The 18,337-nt window shown below is 32.0% G+C and overlaps 1 protein-coding gene across 2 annotated transcripts in view; it reads left to right on the forward strand.

Moving 5' to 3' along the window:
- The first annotated feature begins 4,363 nt into the window (after positions 1 to 4,363).
- Positions 4,364 to 18,337, forward strand: part of LOC111002784 (protein TANC2) — a 215,545-nt gene continuing 201,571 nt past the window's right edge. For both annotated transcript variants that reach the window (XM_045629544.1, XM_045629545.1), the window contains exons 1-2: positions 4,364 to 4,455; positions 14,151 to 14,178. The gene's annotated coding sequence lies outside the window, so the exon portion shown is untranslated. The remainder of the gene's footprint in view (positions 4,456 to 14,150; positions 14,179 to 18,337) is intronic.

Consider the following 18,337-nt stretch of genomic DNA (forward strand, 5'->3'; position numbering starts at 1 on the left):
TTGTTATCGTTATGATACATTTTTGTTATGAACCTCTTCGAATCAACCGTGGTAGGGACAAGAAAAAGATGGCATGTAACCGAAAATTATGACGCGTAACGTAAAAATGTGATGGTAATTTTTTTCCAACGCTGATAAGTACTCTAGCGATGCCTATGGCTGGACAATACTTGTATATTAGGTTGAGTTCTTAATCAAAAATCATGTGATATTTTTTAGTAAAATATTCGAATAAACTCTCAGCCAGTGAAATTCCCTTTCCAATAGCTGCGCTCAATTTCGTTAAAATACGATTTTGTATACAGCTATTGATATTTGAATGGATTAAAAGCCTTACTATGTTTTTTGAAGACGTTATTTATTAAATGTTTCGAGTCTATTTTATTTTGTCCAATTTATAGGTTAAGATTCTTTATTCATAAGATAAAGCAGTCACCGTAAATGGACACCTATGTTAGCAACCAGCGTTGCTATCCTCTGTACTACCCCTCTGTATCCCCTTGGAAGACTTCCACTGGTTTTAATTCTGACTAGATCATAACAGCAAATGCCTACTTAATGGAAAGTAGAAAACTTCCAGCCAATGAGTTGCCGAAACATGCGTTGCTTTCATACAAATTTATCTCAACGTATTGAAGCTAGCGTAAAAAAGTTTTTTTTCAATATATGCAATTTTAACCACAATGTTTACTTGTCTTACAGATTAGATTATATAAAGAAAGGAGACGCAGATGTGTGCACCAAGATTTGAGAGGAACGTGACTTCAACTATACTCAGGAAAGAATACGGAAGACACTTTGAGATCTTTAGTCATGAGCTGACGCTAGGACCAAAATAACTCATCTTAAATAGCTTGAAGTCTAGACACATCAGCTGACAATGCCTGGAATGTCCTAATACCAAATTTGTTATTCACATTGTTATATTTTTAATAATTGATTCAGGGCTGAAATAATAATCGTGAAATTTTGACGTTTCTTATAACGGACCAATTATTTCATTAATAATGTTTTTTATTAGTTAGAAGTTATGCAGTATGTCATATAATAATTATCGTTTGCCATTGTAAATATTTTTGCTGCCTTTCTAACAATTCTTTGGTTTTAAGACATTTATTCTCAAAATAGACATTAGTCACTTATATAAATAAATAAATAAAAAACGTTTTTTATTTCTTACAGCAGAACAAGAAGTTGGATTAATTAAGTTTACTTACATACTGGTGTTAGTTTTGTTAGTAATTAAATTTGTATCCTATATTTAGTTGTGTTAGTTTTTCCTACTTTTAATCTATTATTCTTCTGTAAAAACTCCTCTTTAGGTGAAGGCCCAAAGATAGCCAGTCCTCTCTCGATTGGTCTACTTGGATCCAGTCTACCTGTCTGTCTCTTTTTCACTTATATAGGAACACTTATATGCTAACGATACAATTTATCACGCGGTGGTGGTAGAACTTGGGAACCACTCAATAGAATTCTTTCATTAACAAAACTTAAAATTCCTAGGAGTTACCTACAAGTGTATTACAACATCGGTAACTGTTTTTTGTAAAACTAAACACAGTTTTATATGAACTTTTTGGGCAATATTTATGAAGTACTTACCACTCAATTAGGGCCTTAATCAAAAGCGCCGGTCCTGTGTACATACTTAAACTTTTTTAATTATCCCAGTTTGACAGACAACTCAAACAGAGTTCACGTTAAAAATTTTACGACGTCCGTTGAGTTTTTATGACGCTATTCTGAAACCGCCTCACGTTTGTACGGACAATGGCTTCATATTGTCGAATATTACTACAGTCTAATGTAGCCTTTATTTAATAGATTATAAGACTGAAATTAGCATCGTACTTTTTACCTATTAGAATAAATGCTGCCCCGTAATCAGCTGAAAATTGAAATGAACATTCATTCATAATATGGGTCATGCTACATTAACTGGTATTGGAAATATTCTAAGTTTTTGATAGTAGTGTTCATAATGCTGTATTTTAATGAACAGCTAGTTTCAGGTATTTTTCATTTGTGAGCTAAATAGAAAGCCATGGTCATAGACAATACCTTAATTATATCTAGAAACTTTTTATATCTGTCATAGATAAAAAAAAATTGGGAGAATTATAATATCTTAATATATATAAATTACGTGTCATGTTGTTTGTCCGCTATGGACTCCTAAATTAGCGAACCGATATCAATCAAATTTGCACACCGTGTGCAGTGTGATCTAACTTAAAAGATAGGATAGCTTACATCTCAATTTACACCCGAATATTATTTTATTGCATATTTTTGTTTAGTATTTGATACAATTCTAACAGATGGCGCTGTGTTAAGAGTACCAACGTTTCACATAATCTATCTACCTTTCACATAAGTTCTCCTTGAATTGTTTACTACTATGTAATATAACAAAAACTATAGCCAGAGCAACGAGCAACGATTGGCCGAGTCTGCTAGTTGTATATAATATGTATATTGAGGAAAGAGCCTCTAATAAAGCCATTGCAATATAAATTAAATATGTTATAAATATTCACTTTCATCCGACATTTTGTGCCTACAAATTTTCATCAAATTCTTTCCCTTCAAACGCAATAATTCGAAAAGTATGTTGTAATTATTTATTGATATTTTAAATACTTGTAAAACCGATCAGAAATGGAATAAAGGCCGATATTAAAAAACTTTTACGGTCTGAAACAGCTTCGTATATTGTGAACAGTTGAACGGAACATTGTATAAAATTTCAAATATTGAGATTCCAATGTGGTCACATAAACTTTCATTCAATATATAGTTCATACTCATTAAATGTGATTTCTATTATTTAACTATTTGAAGAAGGCAGGCCAGGTCCTCCAATCGAGAACTGATCTAGATGATTGAGCTGTCAAATGCTTCGGATTGGAAGTGAAAATTTATATAGAAACTAGGTGACTCGGCCAAGCGTTGCTGTGGCTAAGGTTTTTTTTGTACTAATTATATTCAAGGGAAACGGTAGGAGAACCTATGTGAAAGGTAGATAGCTTATGTGAAACGTTGGTTCTTTTAACACAGTGCCATCTGTTAGAAATAATATCAAATATCTGTTGTATCAAATATTTGCAATAAAATAATATTGCGGGCATAAATTGAGATGTAAGCTATCCTATCTTTTACGTTAGAAGAAGATTGAAAATGGACTTGTTTGTTATTTTTCAGTCTTTAGTATTCACAGCATTCTCCTCCAAGTACTTCATACTATGAACTATGAACTATAATAATATATTATTATACTTCATACTATACGATATTAAAAATCTAGTTAAATCTTCATACCTTCGTATATAAATAATTTAATATATTTTCATCTCTTAGGAACTCAAATAATAAATTATATATATTTATATATAACTTATACTTATATCTTATAGCTTGCTTTAGAACCAAAAAGTTTACCGGTGTGTGTCACCATCTAAGGCAGACCTGTTACTGGCTTTTACCTTCACCGCCGCAGCGATCTTGTCGACCGGTCTTAAATCCAGCCTAGGACCCCAGGGATGAGGGTCGCACTGTGAAACTAGGCCAATACTGCTCTCAATATGACTGAATCTATTCTTCGAGCTATAACGCAAACTTATTATCTATACAAATTGACATTTACGAAAACAATAACAGTATTATGTACGTAACACTAATCACAAATTATTACGAATATTCTAACATCATGTAGTCGGTTCAATTCAAGATCAAAGTTCATTTTCACAATTTTATGTATCGCAAGAAAACACTTTTTCAACAGATTGAAGCTATGTATTATTATAAATTTATAATTATTTTCCGTAATTTAAAATTTTTCCGACGTTTCGCGTGCAGCGTGCAGCATCACTCAGCATCACGATGACTGAAAACAAAGTATCACATCTGTAGAAAAAGTTATTATATGTATTTATTTATATAAAAGATGAAGGGTTTTTTTGTAGAATTATAAATTTATAAAAAAAGCTGTTTTCTTTAAATGAATAAAAGTTATAAAATGAAATATAATAAACGACAATACTAATTTTACATATTTTTATATTTCTCAATAAATATGAATCTTCTTTCATTAACATGGAGATCAACTACACCGACAAAGGACGCCGCGTCGAAATAAGTTGTATCTTATAGAGAAATCGGAAACGTGCATCACCCTAATGAGACTAGGAACTAGCGACTATTAAGGGATGTTATAAATAGCTTATCTTAACTAGAAACATAGGAATTCTGTTTTTCCTGAGTGAACGACTTGTGCATATTTATAGATGGAGAGAGGGAGCTGCGTGCCCCATTCTTTTGTTCTTATTTCGGTGAAAAATAGATACGAAGGGTGCGCATGAGTCAGTATGCGGCGGCGCGCGCGCAGTTCGCATGAATTTCAGTGGTAGTGTTGTGATGTGTTGTGCTTTTGTGGTTATGTGGATTATAATGGTAAGATGAGAATTTAGACAAGGTATTGTTTGTATTTAGATGAAAGATTTTTATTGTTAAATTAGATACATTTTTAGAAGGAAGTTAATTAGGACTATTTATTTTTGTATTGTCCTAATTTACCAACTACGATTTAGCAAGTTAGACAAATGAACGTAACCAATTTAATATTTCTGAAATTACCAACGATGACCTACCAAACAAACTATCCTAAAATTAGTAATTAAATTAAATTTTAATTTATCCAGTAAAACTTTCATCAGATAGTGTTAGTTATAACGTTATGTCAAAAGTTGGCCCGAATTATGAAGCGCGCCGGTCGGCCCATTTTCTGTTCATAATTTCGAGATATTTTGGTCAAATTCGCCTCTGGCTTTTAACTCGGTGATAATAGCTTCACGTTGAAAAACAAATTGCAGGGATCTATACACATTCAACACCTGGCTAAGTGATTCTAAAAATGATTAGGATTTTAGTTCTTTAGTGATTTTAAACATTATATTTGAGCTATTAGTGATTGAATGCAACTTGTAAAGGTAGCGACTTGCTATGTAGAATAAAATTTCGAATCGAACCAAACCTTGGGTTTATATACAATAAGCCAGTGTTTCCCAAGCTTTTTCGTGCCAAAAATCCCCTCTTAAGCGTTTCTAAAATTGTTATATAACACACATAATTTACATAAGAAACATAAAATAAGGGTTTTAGGATAATAATAGGAAATTGGTAAGGAAACACGGTTAGTATATTTTCAAAACGTATAAAAAAATATCTAATATTTAAATTCTGAACAATTTAAATATATATTTTTCTATATTGATTTATAATTTTAATTTAGTGAGATCCTTGCGTTTGATGATGGCTGCACAGGGATTATGTACCAATTTGGTTAGCTTCAGTCTTATGTCTCTACGTTGTTTTAAATACAGATTTTGATTGCCCCCTTAACAATAATACTGCCCCTTATGGGGCGTGGAATCCATGTAGGAAATACTACCATGCGTAAGCTTAAACAATTATCGACACGTTACTGAAAAATACAGATTTATCCCTTGAATATATGAGGTACCTAGTTAATAGTCAAAAATCATTTATTCATATAGGTACCACAATGTATACTTATGGACGTCAAAAAAGGAAATATACATTAAATGCTTCAAATTTTACATTTACTGCCATTTCTCATATCAAGGGCGAAGAACGGAAGAGAAGAACTGGCAATAAACTCTATGCCTCTATTTTTAATCGCTATTTTTTTACACACATTTACATTTTTATTTTAATGATATATATAGTAATATAATAGATATAACAAGATAATACCTTACAACTTATTTTAAAAGCGCTTAACTATGAACAAGCCAAAGTTTGCAACAAAATACACTGTTATTTTAAATTGTTCACTAAAAAAGCGTTCTTGTAAACTATGTAGGAACTAGTTTGTTCAACACAGCGTAGAGGACTCAAAATTCACGAGTAAAATTCATATGAAGTATTTTTACTGCTCTTTTGGCCCTGTAAACTAAATATAACAAATGTCCTTTCGGTGTATATTGAATAAAAATATGATTATAAGGGCCTGTTTCACAATGTCCGGATAAGTTCCAAAAAGCTATTTATTACTTATTGGTAGGATAAATAGTATTTTTGCGTTTCACGACTGTCAGATAGCGCTATACGTCATGAAATTCGAAGTATCTTGTTTGGAAATTTTATCTTTCGAATAATTTATGTGTTGCATAGCTATTTGGCACTTTATTTATACATTGTGAAACAGGCCCTTAGACTTCAAAATGTGTTATGACAACGTAGACTTCCTGTTTATATATTTAGTTAGCTGTAGAAAAACAAGAAATTGGATCTAATTACATTATACTGTTATAAAAATAAAAGTTTATTTACATTAGATTATCACAAAACAGGAAAAATAGGATGAAATAATTGAACGCAAAGGATGTAAATGTAAAAAAAGCAGTGTCTTTCAGTCAAATTTAACATAAAAAATACAACACCAAACTTAAAAACTACGTCTACTCAATATGAGAAACTGAGATTTTTAAATCAGTTTTTGCCGCGCACAACCACTTTATGGAACCAGCTGCCCACTGAATTCTTAAAAGAATCATATTATATGATAGCCAGTTTATCACACTTTGCTTTGCACATTCATAAATCTGACCAAGGCTTCGAATTTTGGCGTAAACATTTGGTTGACCACTTACATCAGAATGTTCGTTGATGACAGATGCCGATATGTGATTGTCACATAGTTATAAGACCTTTGTTCGCACTAAGCTGAATTATGTATGCAATTTATAGATAAATATAAATCTACAAAATGTGAAACAGCAATCCATAAAATTCAATGCTCTCAGTGTTTCCACTATTACAATATTTTACATCATTAATATTATGTATGTGGCATACAAACTATATATGTCACTATATATATATTAAATAGCTGAAATTTCAAGACCTTAGAACGGGTATTTACATTGAATAATTCACTCTAAAATTACGGCTGGTTCTGGTAAAATAAGTGCGGGCTTTAAAAAGTAAAACAAATGACCGTTTAACATTTAAATGTTATATGTTCAGTATTACCATTGATCTTTATAATTTCTCTTTGGTCTGTGTTTTCCAAAATCTGATTACGCTCTGCTGAAAAGAGACAGCAGAGTCTAAACTGAACTAAACTGCAATAAAATTTATTTTCATAAACTTTATCTAAAAAGAATTTGTATACCAATTTCGTTCCGGTATGAAGTTGAACTTAGATGTCTTTTATTATGTGAGTTAAAATGCTGAATTCGTAAAATAACAGCTAACAGAACGGAGAAATGAAAACGGGGAGCTGTTGACAGCGACGCATAATCAAGAGAGCCGGAAATTTATCCCAATTACCGACACGCTATTTTAAACCTTAAGTACATGGTTTAAAGTATAAAATCCTTTGAATAAATAAACCAACAATAATATGCCATTCGTCGGTATTTTGTATCGTATGTGCATGACATTGTTATTTCATTATTAAAAGTTTAACCATACGTGGAATTCGCGGTAATCCGGCTCTGAAGTTATGAGTACTTGACATAAATATAACAAGATTCCAAATGCTTAAAAATTGTTTGGAAATGGTTGGAAACTACTTCAGTGTATAACTCTGCGTTTGAAAAGAGTTTGAGGCACCGTTAGCTTGTGGCTTCAAGCCTGATTTGTGATTATATAATCATACTTTATATATCTTCCATTTATTTATTTCCTAAGCAGCTATACAGATAAAAACACAATTGTACTAAATATAAAACCAGGTGGAATACATAATATTAACAAAAAATTAATTTAAATTATAATATGTTTCTTTTTATTATTGATAAAGTTTGCCAACGCTCGGCATACTGACACATTGGTTAAAACAAACACAAAATACAATTTTTAAAATGACAATTAGAGGCAAACATGGCATTCATTTAGAGCACATACAAATATCAATCGAAACAATAAGTTTCAGTAAGTAATTCCTAATTTGGCTGTGCTGTGTGATGGTGTGCGTGTGAAAATGAGTGTATGAACGTGGGGGTGTGTATGAATATTGTTTAGCGCTATGGATGTTCTCAATACTTCTTTTAAGCATATTCCACGATAGCTTTAACAAGTTAAGGCTCTAATAGTGGTAGTTGTAAGTCCGGGCTGCGTGATACAAAAAAAACTGAGAACTTTACATAGTCGGTGTTGATGTGGAGAAAGTGAAACAAAACATAATTATGATGATTTAGTTTACGACATTGATGTTTTAATATTTATAATTAATACACAAATTTGCTTACAAGAAATATACATTAGACATTGTATAATAGCTTATTAATTATAATATATAATTATCAATTTTTTGTAATACTTCAATAAACATACCAGGCTTGACAGACTTTACTTTAACTGTATAGTTAAAATCTATTTCATCTAAAATCGTTCTTACATTTATAACGTACAATTTTAACTAAACCAAATAATTAAGTTTTAAATGTAAATTCGAATCAACACATGAATTTAAAAATAAGCACACATCGTAGTTAAACAATTCACGGTAACAAGCTTTACCAATTGCTCTGTAGAAATATTACGCCATTTCCTGTGAAAGTTATTGTAGCGGAAGTGATGAACATCAGAAAACATTTACCTTAATTTCACTGTGAGCCGTTTCACGTAGCTTACATTATCGATTCACAAAAAAACTTAAATTAATTTAAAAAAAACTACAGTGCAGTACCGTTATATTATGCCTTTGTTCTTAACTTAACATAACTCAGCTTAAAAAAACACCATTCGGTAAAAAGTGTTTTTTTTGAAGCTATGTATTATTGTAATTTTTTTTATAGAACAAACGCAATATAGGGCAAACGGGCAGAAGGCCCACCTGATGTTAAGTGAGACCGCCGCCCATGGACACTCTCAATTCCAGAGGGCTCGCGAGTGCGGTGCCGGCCTTTTAAGGATTGGTAGTTTATAATTATTTGACATAATTGTAAATTTATCCGAGGTTTCGCGTTATTTACAGCATTATTATGTTCTGGTAAAAAGTATTTTCTTTAAATGTGTCAAAACTAAAATAAATTAAAAGACAATACTTTATCTTATAATATTAGAAAATAAGAGTAAGTTTAAAATATTTATATATATATATATTTTAAATTTACTCTTTTTGTCATTCATACCTAATGACAAAAAGAGTAAATAGAGCAATGGCGCTGTTATCAGCTCTATGCCATAATGAATTTTCATTAATAAGCTAATAAATTAACAGCATCAAGTCAAATTAGTTCAAAATATAGCTATTACCTGTGGTTTATTCGATTAGATGTACAAATTAACGACTAATTGATAGTCATAGTAGACTATTTATTTCTCAGTGTCATTTTTAAAACCGTCAATACTAGTCAATTTGATTTTTCAATGTTGCTAGGTAAAAATTTAAAGGGCCTCATAGCCTAGCGGTCTTTTTGGCTGGTATGGTGAGGGTTACTGGGTTCGATTCCCGGTTCGAGAGTAAGTTATAAAGTTTTGGTTTCCGGCTATTACTTTGTATTCATTGTTTAAGCATTCAATGTGTTAAACCCATTTGTTTGCCTTATCTTTTACGGGTAGCGTACCGTCACCTTATGAAACGGTAATATTCATATGACATCCCGTCCAATATTTATACTATTGTCGAGGTCATGAGCATTCCGCATTATTCTGTAATTTACTGAAACAAGTTCGTCCGTTGCCATTATACTTGTAATTGGACACTCAGATGAGTAACAACATTAATTGTTTGGTTCCGAGTCGATTGTCAATATTTTCAATGATTCATTGTAATACATAAACTAAATTTAAAAGGTTTTTAATTTATATTCATCAACTAACTGTTATTTATTTCTCTACAAATATGATTAAAATTTACTGGTGACATTTTTATTTCATATTCAAAAAGATATTAAGTTTAATTAATTCTTGCTTTTATTTAGGTTATTATACAAGAAGGCATTAACGATGTAAACGCATAGATTCTCAACATGCACTGAAACTGCCCATTGTTGAAATTAATGAATACCCTCATTCAAAAGCCACGCAATTTAAACTCAACAAAAGTCCGTGGATTTATCGCTCCCATACGAGGCAAACGGATCCCTATCGTTTTGAACTCGATTAGAACAAAAGACAGATTCGCGGCGCCTCATTTCCATACTATTATAATGGCTGAAAAAAGAATTTTCTACTTTATTTAAAGCAAAATAATCTGCTAAATAAAAACTCGAACGTTCCATTGTGTTGCGCTAATAATAGCCTTAATAAATATGAAATTAATTGAAAAAATAGAATCGGAATAGTTCTTTAGTATTCCAAGTATAATATATAACCCAGTAATAAATAGGTACATTTCAGTGTTCTGATAGAAGATATCTTCTATCTCTGGCATATTTGTTAGTTTTTTGGGGGTGCATAAGGCGGATTTTCGTGTATTGCTTACATGAAGAACTCGACATAATAGGCATACTTTAATACCACTAAAAAATAAAACTTTTTCAAAGCTTAGTCATCCGTCCCTTGTTCCATTCAAACATATACTACCTACTAAAATAAATCCACCTTAGTATATATAAACACAAATTAATTACATTGTTTACATATTGACGTTTGAGCTTTTAAATCGTGGTCGGCGAGAGACCTTTATTCATAAAAATTCTAATTGCACTTGTCTCATTTCATCATACAGACTCATAATTTGATAGAAGGAGACAAAAGAGTACTTTAGTTAAAGAGTCAATAAAATCGATGTATTTCTATGATTAATGATATCTCTAATACAAAAACGAAACATTTTTTTCGTTACCTATACATACTATTATTATATAAAACACTCAAAAAACATAAATTAAATTTCGCAACCGATTGTCGCAAAATGTTCGTTGATCAAAGTCCCACAGCAAATAATCTGATATAGAAATGTCACTGGCGAGCGTGAAGGATGAATAATGTATAGGGTTGAACAGCAAATTACCATCTGTTCTAGCAGGACCTTTGACGTAGGCAGAACTGGGGTACATTGATTAATTGCGTGACAAGTCTGCTTTGAAGATTTATCTTTGAATTTATTTAATTTTTAACATGGAATATTAATATAATTCTGGGAGTTATTTTCAACTCACGGGAGATTTTTTAAATCTGATTGATTTTCATTAATAAAACATTTCATTGCATGATTCAATATTATCGTAATTCAAGAAGGCATTAATAATTTTTACTTTTGTTATTTATAACGTCGCCTAGAATTATAACCTTATGTCAAGAGAACCAAATATAATAGGAAAATGTTATTAAAATATTACTATGTGCTTTTTTGTCCATAGTTTTGGATGGTAAGGACTTTATTAATAATAAATGTGAAATAAAAAAAATAAAATATACAAGTTCTTACATCATAAGAATATACCATAAATGACATAAGAATAAAAAATAAATAGTTTTTGTCACACGAAGTTATCTTTCTACTGACGATAAGCTGTTTAAATGACAGAAGCGTATACAATTAAAATAATGTCCAAATCTATTTCCAAATTTTTATCGCAAAGAATATTTTCTTATACCATTCTCCTAGTAGTTAGTTCTTATCAGCTAAATCATTCGTCTTCTCGCTCCATTAGTAAAGTCGCTGCCCAATTACAAAGCTTCATTATACTGCTTAAGGGCATACCAGACAGTAAAAGATAAATATTCTTAAAATTCAACCTATTATTCTACATATAAGTTTAGAAGAACTAAGGTCATTTTATTAATAAAATATGAAAAGTTCATTTACTTTAATTACTTGTAAAGCTAGCTTTCACTTGTATGCCTTATTAGTTTTATGTGGTTCTAATTAATTATCTTCAATAGAAATCAAATCAAATCAAAAATCATTGATTCATACAGGTAACATAATGTACACTTATGAACGTCAGAAAAAACAAATATCCATTAAATGCTTCTAATTTTACATTTACTGCCAGTTCTCAAAACGGAAGAGAAGAACTGGCAATAAACTCTTCTCCACACTTTTTTTTAGATTGAGACTCCACAACTCTTTTAGATTGGGGTTAGTAATACAAGGTGTATTATTAATTAAGCTTAACAGATTTTTAATCAATGTGAAAAATAAGCAATATGCCCTGTATGTTAAACAGCTTAGCGGTAAAAAACCTCCATCATCGGCACACCCTCACGTAGGTATCTGTTTCATGATCATATTTACCTATTAGGCAAGTAGGTGATCAACCTTTTGTGACTGACGCACGCCGTCGACTTTTTGTGTCTAAGGCAACCCGGTTTCCTCACGATGTCTTCCTTCACCGTTCGAACGAATGTTAAATGCGCACATAGAAAGAAAGTCCATTGGTGCACAGCCGGGGATCGAACCTACGACCTCAGGGATAAGTGTCGCATCCTGAAGTCACGAGGCCAACATTGCTCCACCTTTGGCTATATCCTTAGTATAATTGCTTTATATATAATTTATGTTAGCTGGAGGATTACGAAATAAATATGATATGTTCAGCCAATAAACAGTAATAAATATATATAAAAAAGAACGGTTTCACATAGCCTTTTCAAACGATCCGATAAGAAAGAGGGCAGTTTCCGAGCGTATCTCAGCCTGCGATAAGCCTGTAACGGAATTCTTAAGTGCGACGTTACATACTTGACCTGTTTTTCATAGCAGGCCATACACCTGTTCGATAGGGGCTTATATCAGGAAGTACTCAGATGTGTTATCCATACATATTTCTAATCCTAAATTTTAATCTTTGTCGCTCAATTATTTGTTAACATTTTCGATTGCAAAATAAGTTTAAGGTTTAAATCCCGGGATTTGCAAATAATGGGAATGTGAATGCTTCTAAAAAAATTAACATTTGATCAGAACTATTTATATAATACTTTTCAATTACCATAATATTTTTATAAATTCGAAGAAACAGCACAATCAACTCAATAAGTGTTAATTTAATCTTTAAGAGGACCTTTAAAAGGTATTTCCGAATTCTATGTCGATCTAACTTATTCTTGATATACTAAATAAAATTAAAAATTTATAAAAAGAAACATAAATCAAATTTTAAGAAATTTGGTTACTGTGGCTGTATACCTTTTTCCAACATTTCCTCGCTATATTGAGTATTCGTTGAGGGAGGAAAACACCAGCTATGGGTTCCACTGATCCAATATCTTGTGGTGTTAATTACCAGTACTTATGTTTTAGTTAATTCTAACTTAAAAGATTCCTGTCTCAGTAATTTTTCATTAATTTGTAGGTATAAAACCGAATAAATTTCTTAATGTTTTAAAGTACGTCTTCTTCAATGAAGCTATTTAATTAAAAGATGCAGCAGTGGAGGTAATTTAATACAGCATCTCCAAGTTACATAATATATACATAACGTATTGAAATTACCGCTGTATTGACATTTTCAATTGGAGCGCAAAATGACTAGCGATCGCAATCGGCCGGTTGATAAATGAAATTTTCCAACGAGTCGACACCGCTCGGCGGCAGCTTGCTACTGTGATAAGGAAAAATTACAATGCATTTTAATAGTATAACGAAAAATATCTTTATTATAACCATTATTCTCATTTAAGTTTTAAACTCGTTTAAGTTTTTTTGTACATACAACAAGGCTTCAAAAATATATTGACCGGATAATATCATAATATTTAGTTCCTGAAATCTATTCCGTACCGACTCCCTCGGGGAAACACAACAAATACCCCAAACAGCCCGCTTCTGCAACACTAGACTTATATAATATAATCGTATATTTTGACAAGACTTTTCGCGACTTATTCAACTAATAAGTAAGTCATATTCAATTACCATAAAATCATAAAAAAATAAATTATACACTTATACCTTCCTGATATTTCTCTATGTATTGGCGCAAACTATGAAAGCGATTTTATTATTATTTGCATTTTTATTGTTAGTAAAAATAAATGTTTCACGAATTATTGTAAGTATTAATTTTTTATATAATTATTTATTTTATTACTTATGCATAGGTTAAATGTGTTTTTTCTGTATACATTTTTGTTTAACAAATACATTTTGTAAGGTAAATTAAAGGATATATATCAAAATACATTTATAAAAATAACCTTAATATATATTTTTGTTTCAGATTCCGCAGAACGCCGTAGTTTTTTACTGTAAGTATCTTTTATTCGAGTATTTGCTCAATTGTATGAAAATAAATAAATGTTGATTTAGTTACTGATTGATTTATGAATCATTTTAATATGAAATTTGTACGTACATAACAGAAATCTTTAATAGTAAAAATCTAACTTATTAAAAAAAATCAAGTCAAGAGGGAAATAAATCATGGTAGCTTGATGGATATTTGAATCTATAAAATCGAATTTACAAAAGCTCAATAAAAAAACACAATTCACGGTTCAAAACCGGAAAATAAAAAATATTTGTCTAAAACAAGTCACCTGTCTTACCCAAGTATCGTTCAATACGAAAACGAAAGATATTATCTTAAAACACACTTGAGACGGAACGTCGAAGTTAATGTAAACGCACGTTAATCCGTACTAAATGTGTCTCCGGCGTCACGTTCCGTTCTTCCGAACAAAGCCAATAACGTAAATTTGTCGTTTATTCCCTGTGGGGCCTGAGTGTCTCGACTTATCAGTGGAGAATTAGATTAGACGGTCAACGACGCGGAATTGAAATAAAATCACCTACTAGTTTTTTTAAAGCGTTAAATATTTGGGAGCTGGCTGGTATATTTTTCGGTGCGATGGTTAGTGAAGTAGTCATTTGTGTCGTATTAAACGATTTGATTTGTTTTGTTCTAGCAGTTTAAGGTAAAATAAATACATTGCCATAAATGAAAAAAAAAATGTTTCTTTAAGCGCAAACAAGAAAAGGTAATTACTGGGTGATAAATCTTCTTTACGATATATATTTAAGTTCATAACAACATCGGATAACAAAGGCCTTGTTTTTTTTATAGAACAGGGGCAAACGGCAGGAGGCTCACCTGATGTTAAGTGATACCGCCGCCCATGGACACTCTCAATGCCAGAGGGCTCACGAGTGCGTTGCCGGCCTTTAAAGAATTGGTACGCTCATTTCTTGAAGGACCCTAAGTCGAATTGGTTCGGAAATACTTCAGTCGGCAGCTGGTTCCACAAAGTGGTGGTGCGCGGCAAAACCTGCCTAGAAAAACGCGCAGTTGTGGAATGGTTGATACTAATTAAATGTATTGTACATACAGAAGTAAATACGCCTTCCTCAAAATGTTTGTAAAAGTTTAAGTAATTGTAGTATAGAGTAGATACACTTTTCAAGGCTCTCAACTAAAATTCCTGGTCGGTTTTAAATCTCGGTTATATGAATATCTACAATCCCTAAACGTAACATTTTACAGTCAATATTTACATGTCAAAAACTTTTTCCAATTTCGAATAGTTCGTACAACGCCCGGGGGCAGTGTTTACGATATGCCATTAATACGTAGAAAGTTTAAAAACAAAGTGCTCCATTTATATTGAGGTGTTTTGGCAACAGTGTTCATAGTGCAGGAGCACCGTACGTAAACATCTTTGACAGGAAGTTACTGTCATACTAAGCGTTAGAGTTGACAGATTTTATAAACAGTGTATGAGTTATGCAGGATTTCCTAAAGGAATATAAAATGAAATTATACCTCAGACCAGGTTGAATTGACTTTTATGTTGTATAGAGAAATAAATCGGAAATTTTAATCCTGATTTTTGCTAAAGACGTGCTCGTCACTTACAACTTTTCTTTTTTTTTTATCACTTAACATCAGGCGAGCCTCCTGCCGGTTTGCCCCCTGTTCTATATAAAAAAAAATTAACAAACCAATGATATAATGTCTATTATCCCGCCTTGAAGTATACAATACGACAACTACCCTGTTTTCTTGCCTCTTCACTTATCGAATATCTATACCATTTAAATTAACTAATGTCAATGCTGTATATAAACTAGTATTTTACAGAACTCAATAAATGTTGTTTCAATTCGAAATATAAAGCATATTATGACATAATCATGATTAATGTTTGCAAAGTGAAACATGTAATTGATGAGATCAAATTATTCGTAAATTCGTTCGTTTCATTTATTTTTGTCTCCCATTTTAGGGCTCAAATTAATTATTTGTCAGTCTTCTGTTTCAAACTTCGGAAATGTTTTAATGAAAGGCATTAAATTACCCTCTTTAAATTAATGTTTAAACTCAATAATTTTAAATGACACGGTTCGGTATTTTTTAGCTAATTGTCATTTGGTACAGAACATTTGTGAAGTCTGCTTTCTTATATGAATAAGGATGCTTTTGATGGCGCTTTCTCTTTGATATCCCAGAGGCAGATTTACCAAACAGACTGAGTAGGCTGGAGGCTAAGGCGGCAAATTTGGGAACAATTTTTTTTTTGCTTTCTCATCAATCTAAAAGATTTCTGCATCACAATTTTCTGATGTTTTACAAATAGAAGTCCCAATACACCAACTAGTAATCGACCTCTGCATCCACAGTTGACACTTTGTATGAGTAAAAAAGGGAAAAAAAACTTGTTTCCCTGTCCCGTCTGCCCCCTATTAAACCATACATGTTAGTTCTACAACTGGTGGGAGGCTGCGAACTGGGAACCGGGAGAAAAAATAAAAGACTTCAGAGCCAAACAATTTTGAAGATGTTTTCATCTGCGGAGTTAAAATAAAGAACGCGTGTGCTTTGTTTGTTTGTTTGTTTCTTGGTTGGCTGATAATTTATGCAATTTATTATCAATTCTTAACCAATCTCAAAAATCTGCTTTTTGTTTGATTTATATCCTAATCTTAACATTTTCATACATATAACGCCGAATTTATTAAGGGACGCATATCATAAAGGATATCACAACTTTTATTTAACTCATACATAATGAGGCTAATGTTTCTATCATGTAACCTTCAAAAAATCAAAAATAAAAATAGCGCAGACTGATCGCAAACACTGACCTAGTTTCAATATTGTAAATGCGTAATGTTGTACGTCATTCTGCGTGCGTAGCCACTGATATCTACCTTAATATCCCATGTAAAGATAACTATCATACATTTTCTTAACAGTCGACACCCCACATAGACCCTTAAAAGTTCTTTACTTCTTAGTTGTTCAAGAACAAAATATATTAATGATTTCCTGAAACATCTTTTATAATAATAGTTCTAGATAAGGCTGGGTACGCTACTCAAACTACTACTACTACTACTCTAATTTCAGCCGTGCACCAATCACTTTTCAGTTTTTCCGTACGCATAATATAGTAGGGGAGCCCAAGAGGGGATTTCGGGATTTACTCAAGCGCGGCAGATTAATATACAGGGGGATACCTTGTACCCGGTTAAGTACCTCCACCAAATATGAGGCCCATATATAAGGCCGCCCGTGAAGGATACAGGATCAGATTAGTAAAAAAAAATTGATCATCAGACATTCTCGAGCGCGTCAGATTAAGGTAGTGTGAGTTAATCACATCCTAAAAAGTGTATATTCCACTAATCTGACAATTTGAGAGTGACGTCAAGAGAGGGGAGGGCAGCAAAGTTGTAAAAAAAAAACGTCATCTTGACATTCTCGAGCGTAGCTAATTTTTTTTTATTTTGAATAAAATAATTCAAGAATATTGAAAAATATATAATCTGACGATTTCCGCAAGCCGAAATAACAAAATTTCGTCGATAAAGTTCGTGCGATAAACGCGTGCAGCTGCGTGATGCCTACATTTCCTTCTCCGCGTTTCCCTCAAAATTAGATTTCATGTGAATTTGAACTGATTCGGACCGATAGATTTTGAGAAATTTTGAAAAATCTAAAAAAATAACAATTTGTTTTTTTGAAAGTGTTTTTTTGCAATAACTTTTAAACGGCTTTATCCATCAACTTCAAAAACTAATCCATCTTTAAGCTTGAAAAACGACGTCGATCGCCACCAAACTGGTCAAAATCAGTTGATTATTTCGAGAGATATCGTGAACGAAAGAAAACTGAAAAAAGTGTTTCTATCACATAACTTCGACATTTCATATCGGATTATCGTTTTTGATGAAATTAAATAATTAGAGCTTAAAAAATGCGTCGATCGCCGTCAACCGCGGGAAAATTGCTTGATCCATTCAAAAGTTATTGGGGTTTGAAAATTTCAAAAATAGTGTTCTATGAAACTTCTATCAGAATTTCGAGCTGGGAGAACTCAAACGCATAGAAATATTATTTCTTTGAACTCTGCGAGCTCATAAGTACAATTTTAAGCGCCCAGGAATGGAATTGCAGGGATGGCC

This window comes from Pieris rapae, chromosome 9 (genome assembly GCF_905147795.1).
Source record: "Pieris rapae chromosome 9, ilPieRapa1.1, whole genome shotgun sequence".
NCBI classification, from domain to species: domain Eukaryota; kingdom Metazoa; phylum Arthropoda; class Insecta; order Lepidoptera; family Pieridae; genus Pieris; species Pieris rapae.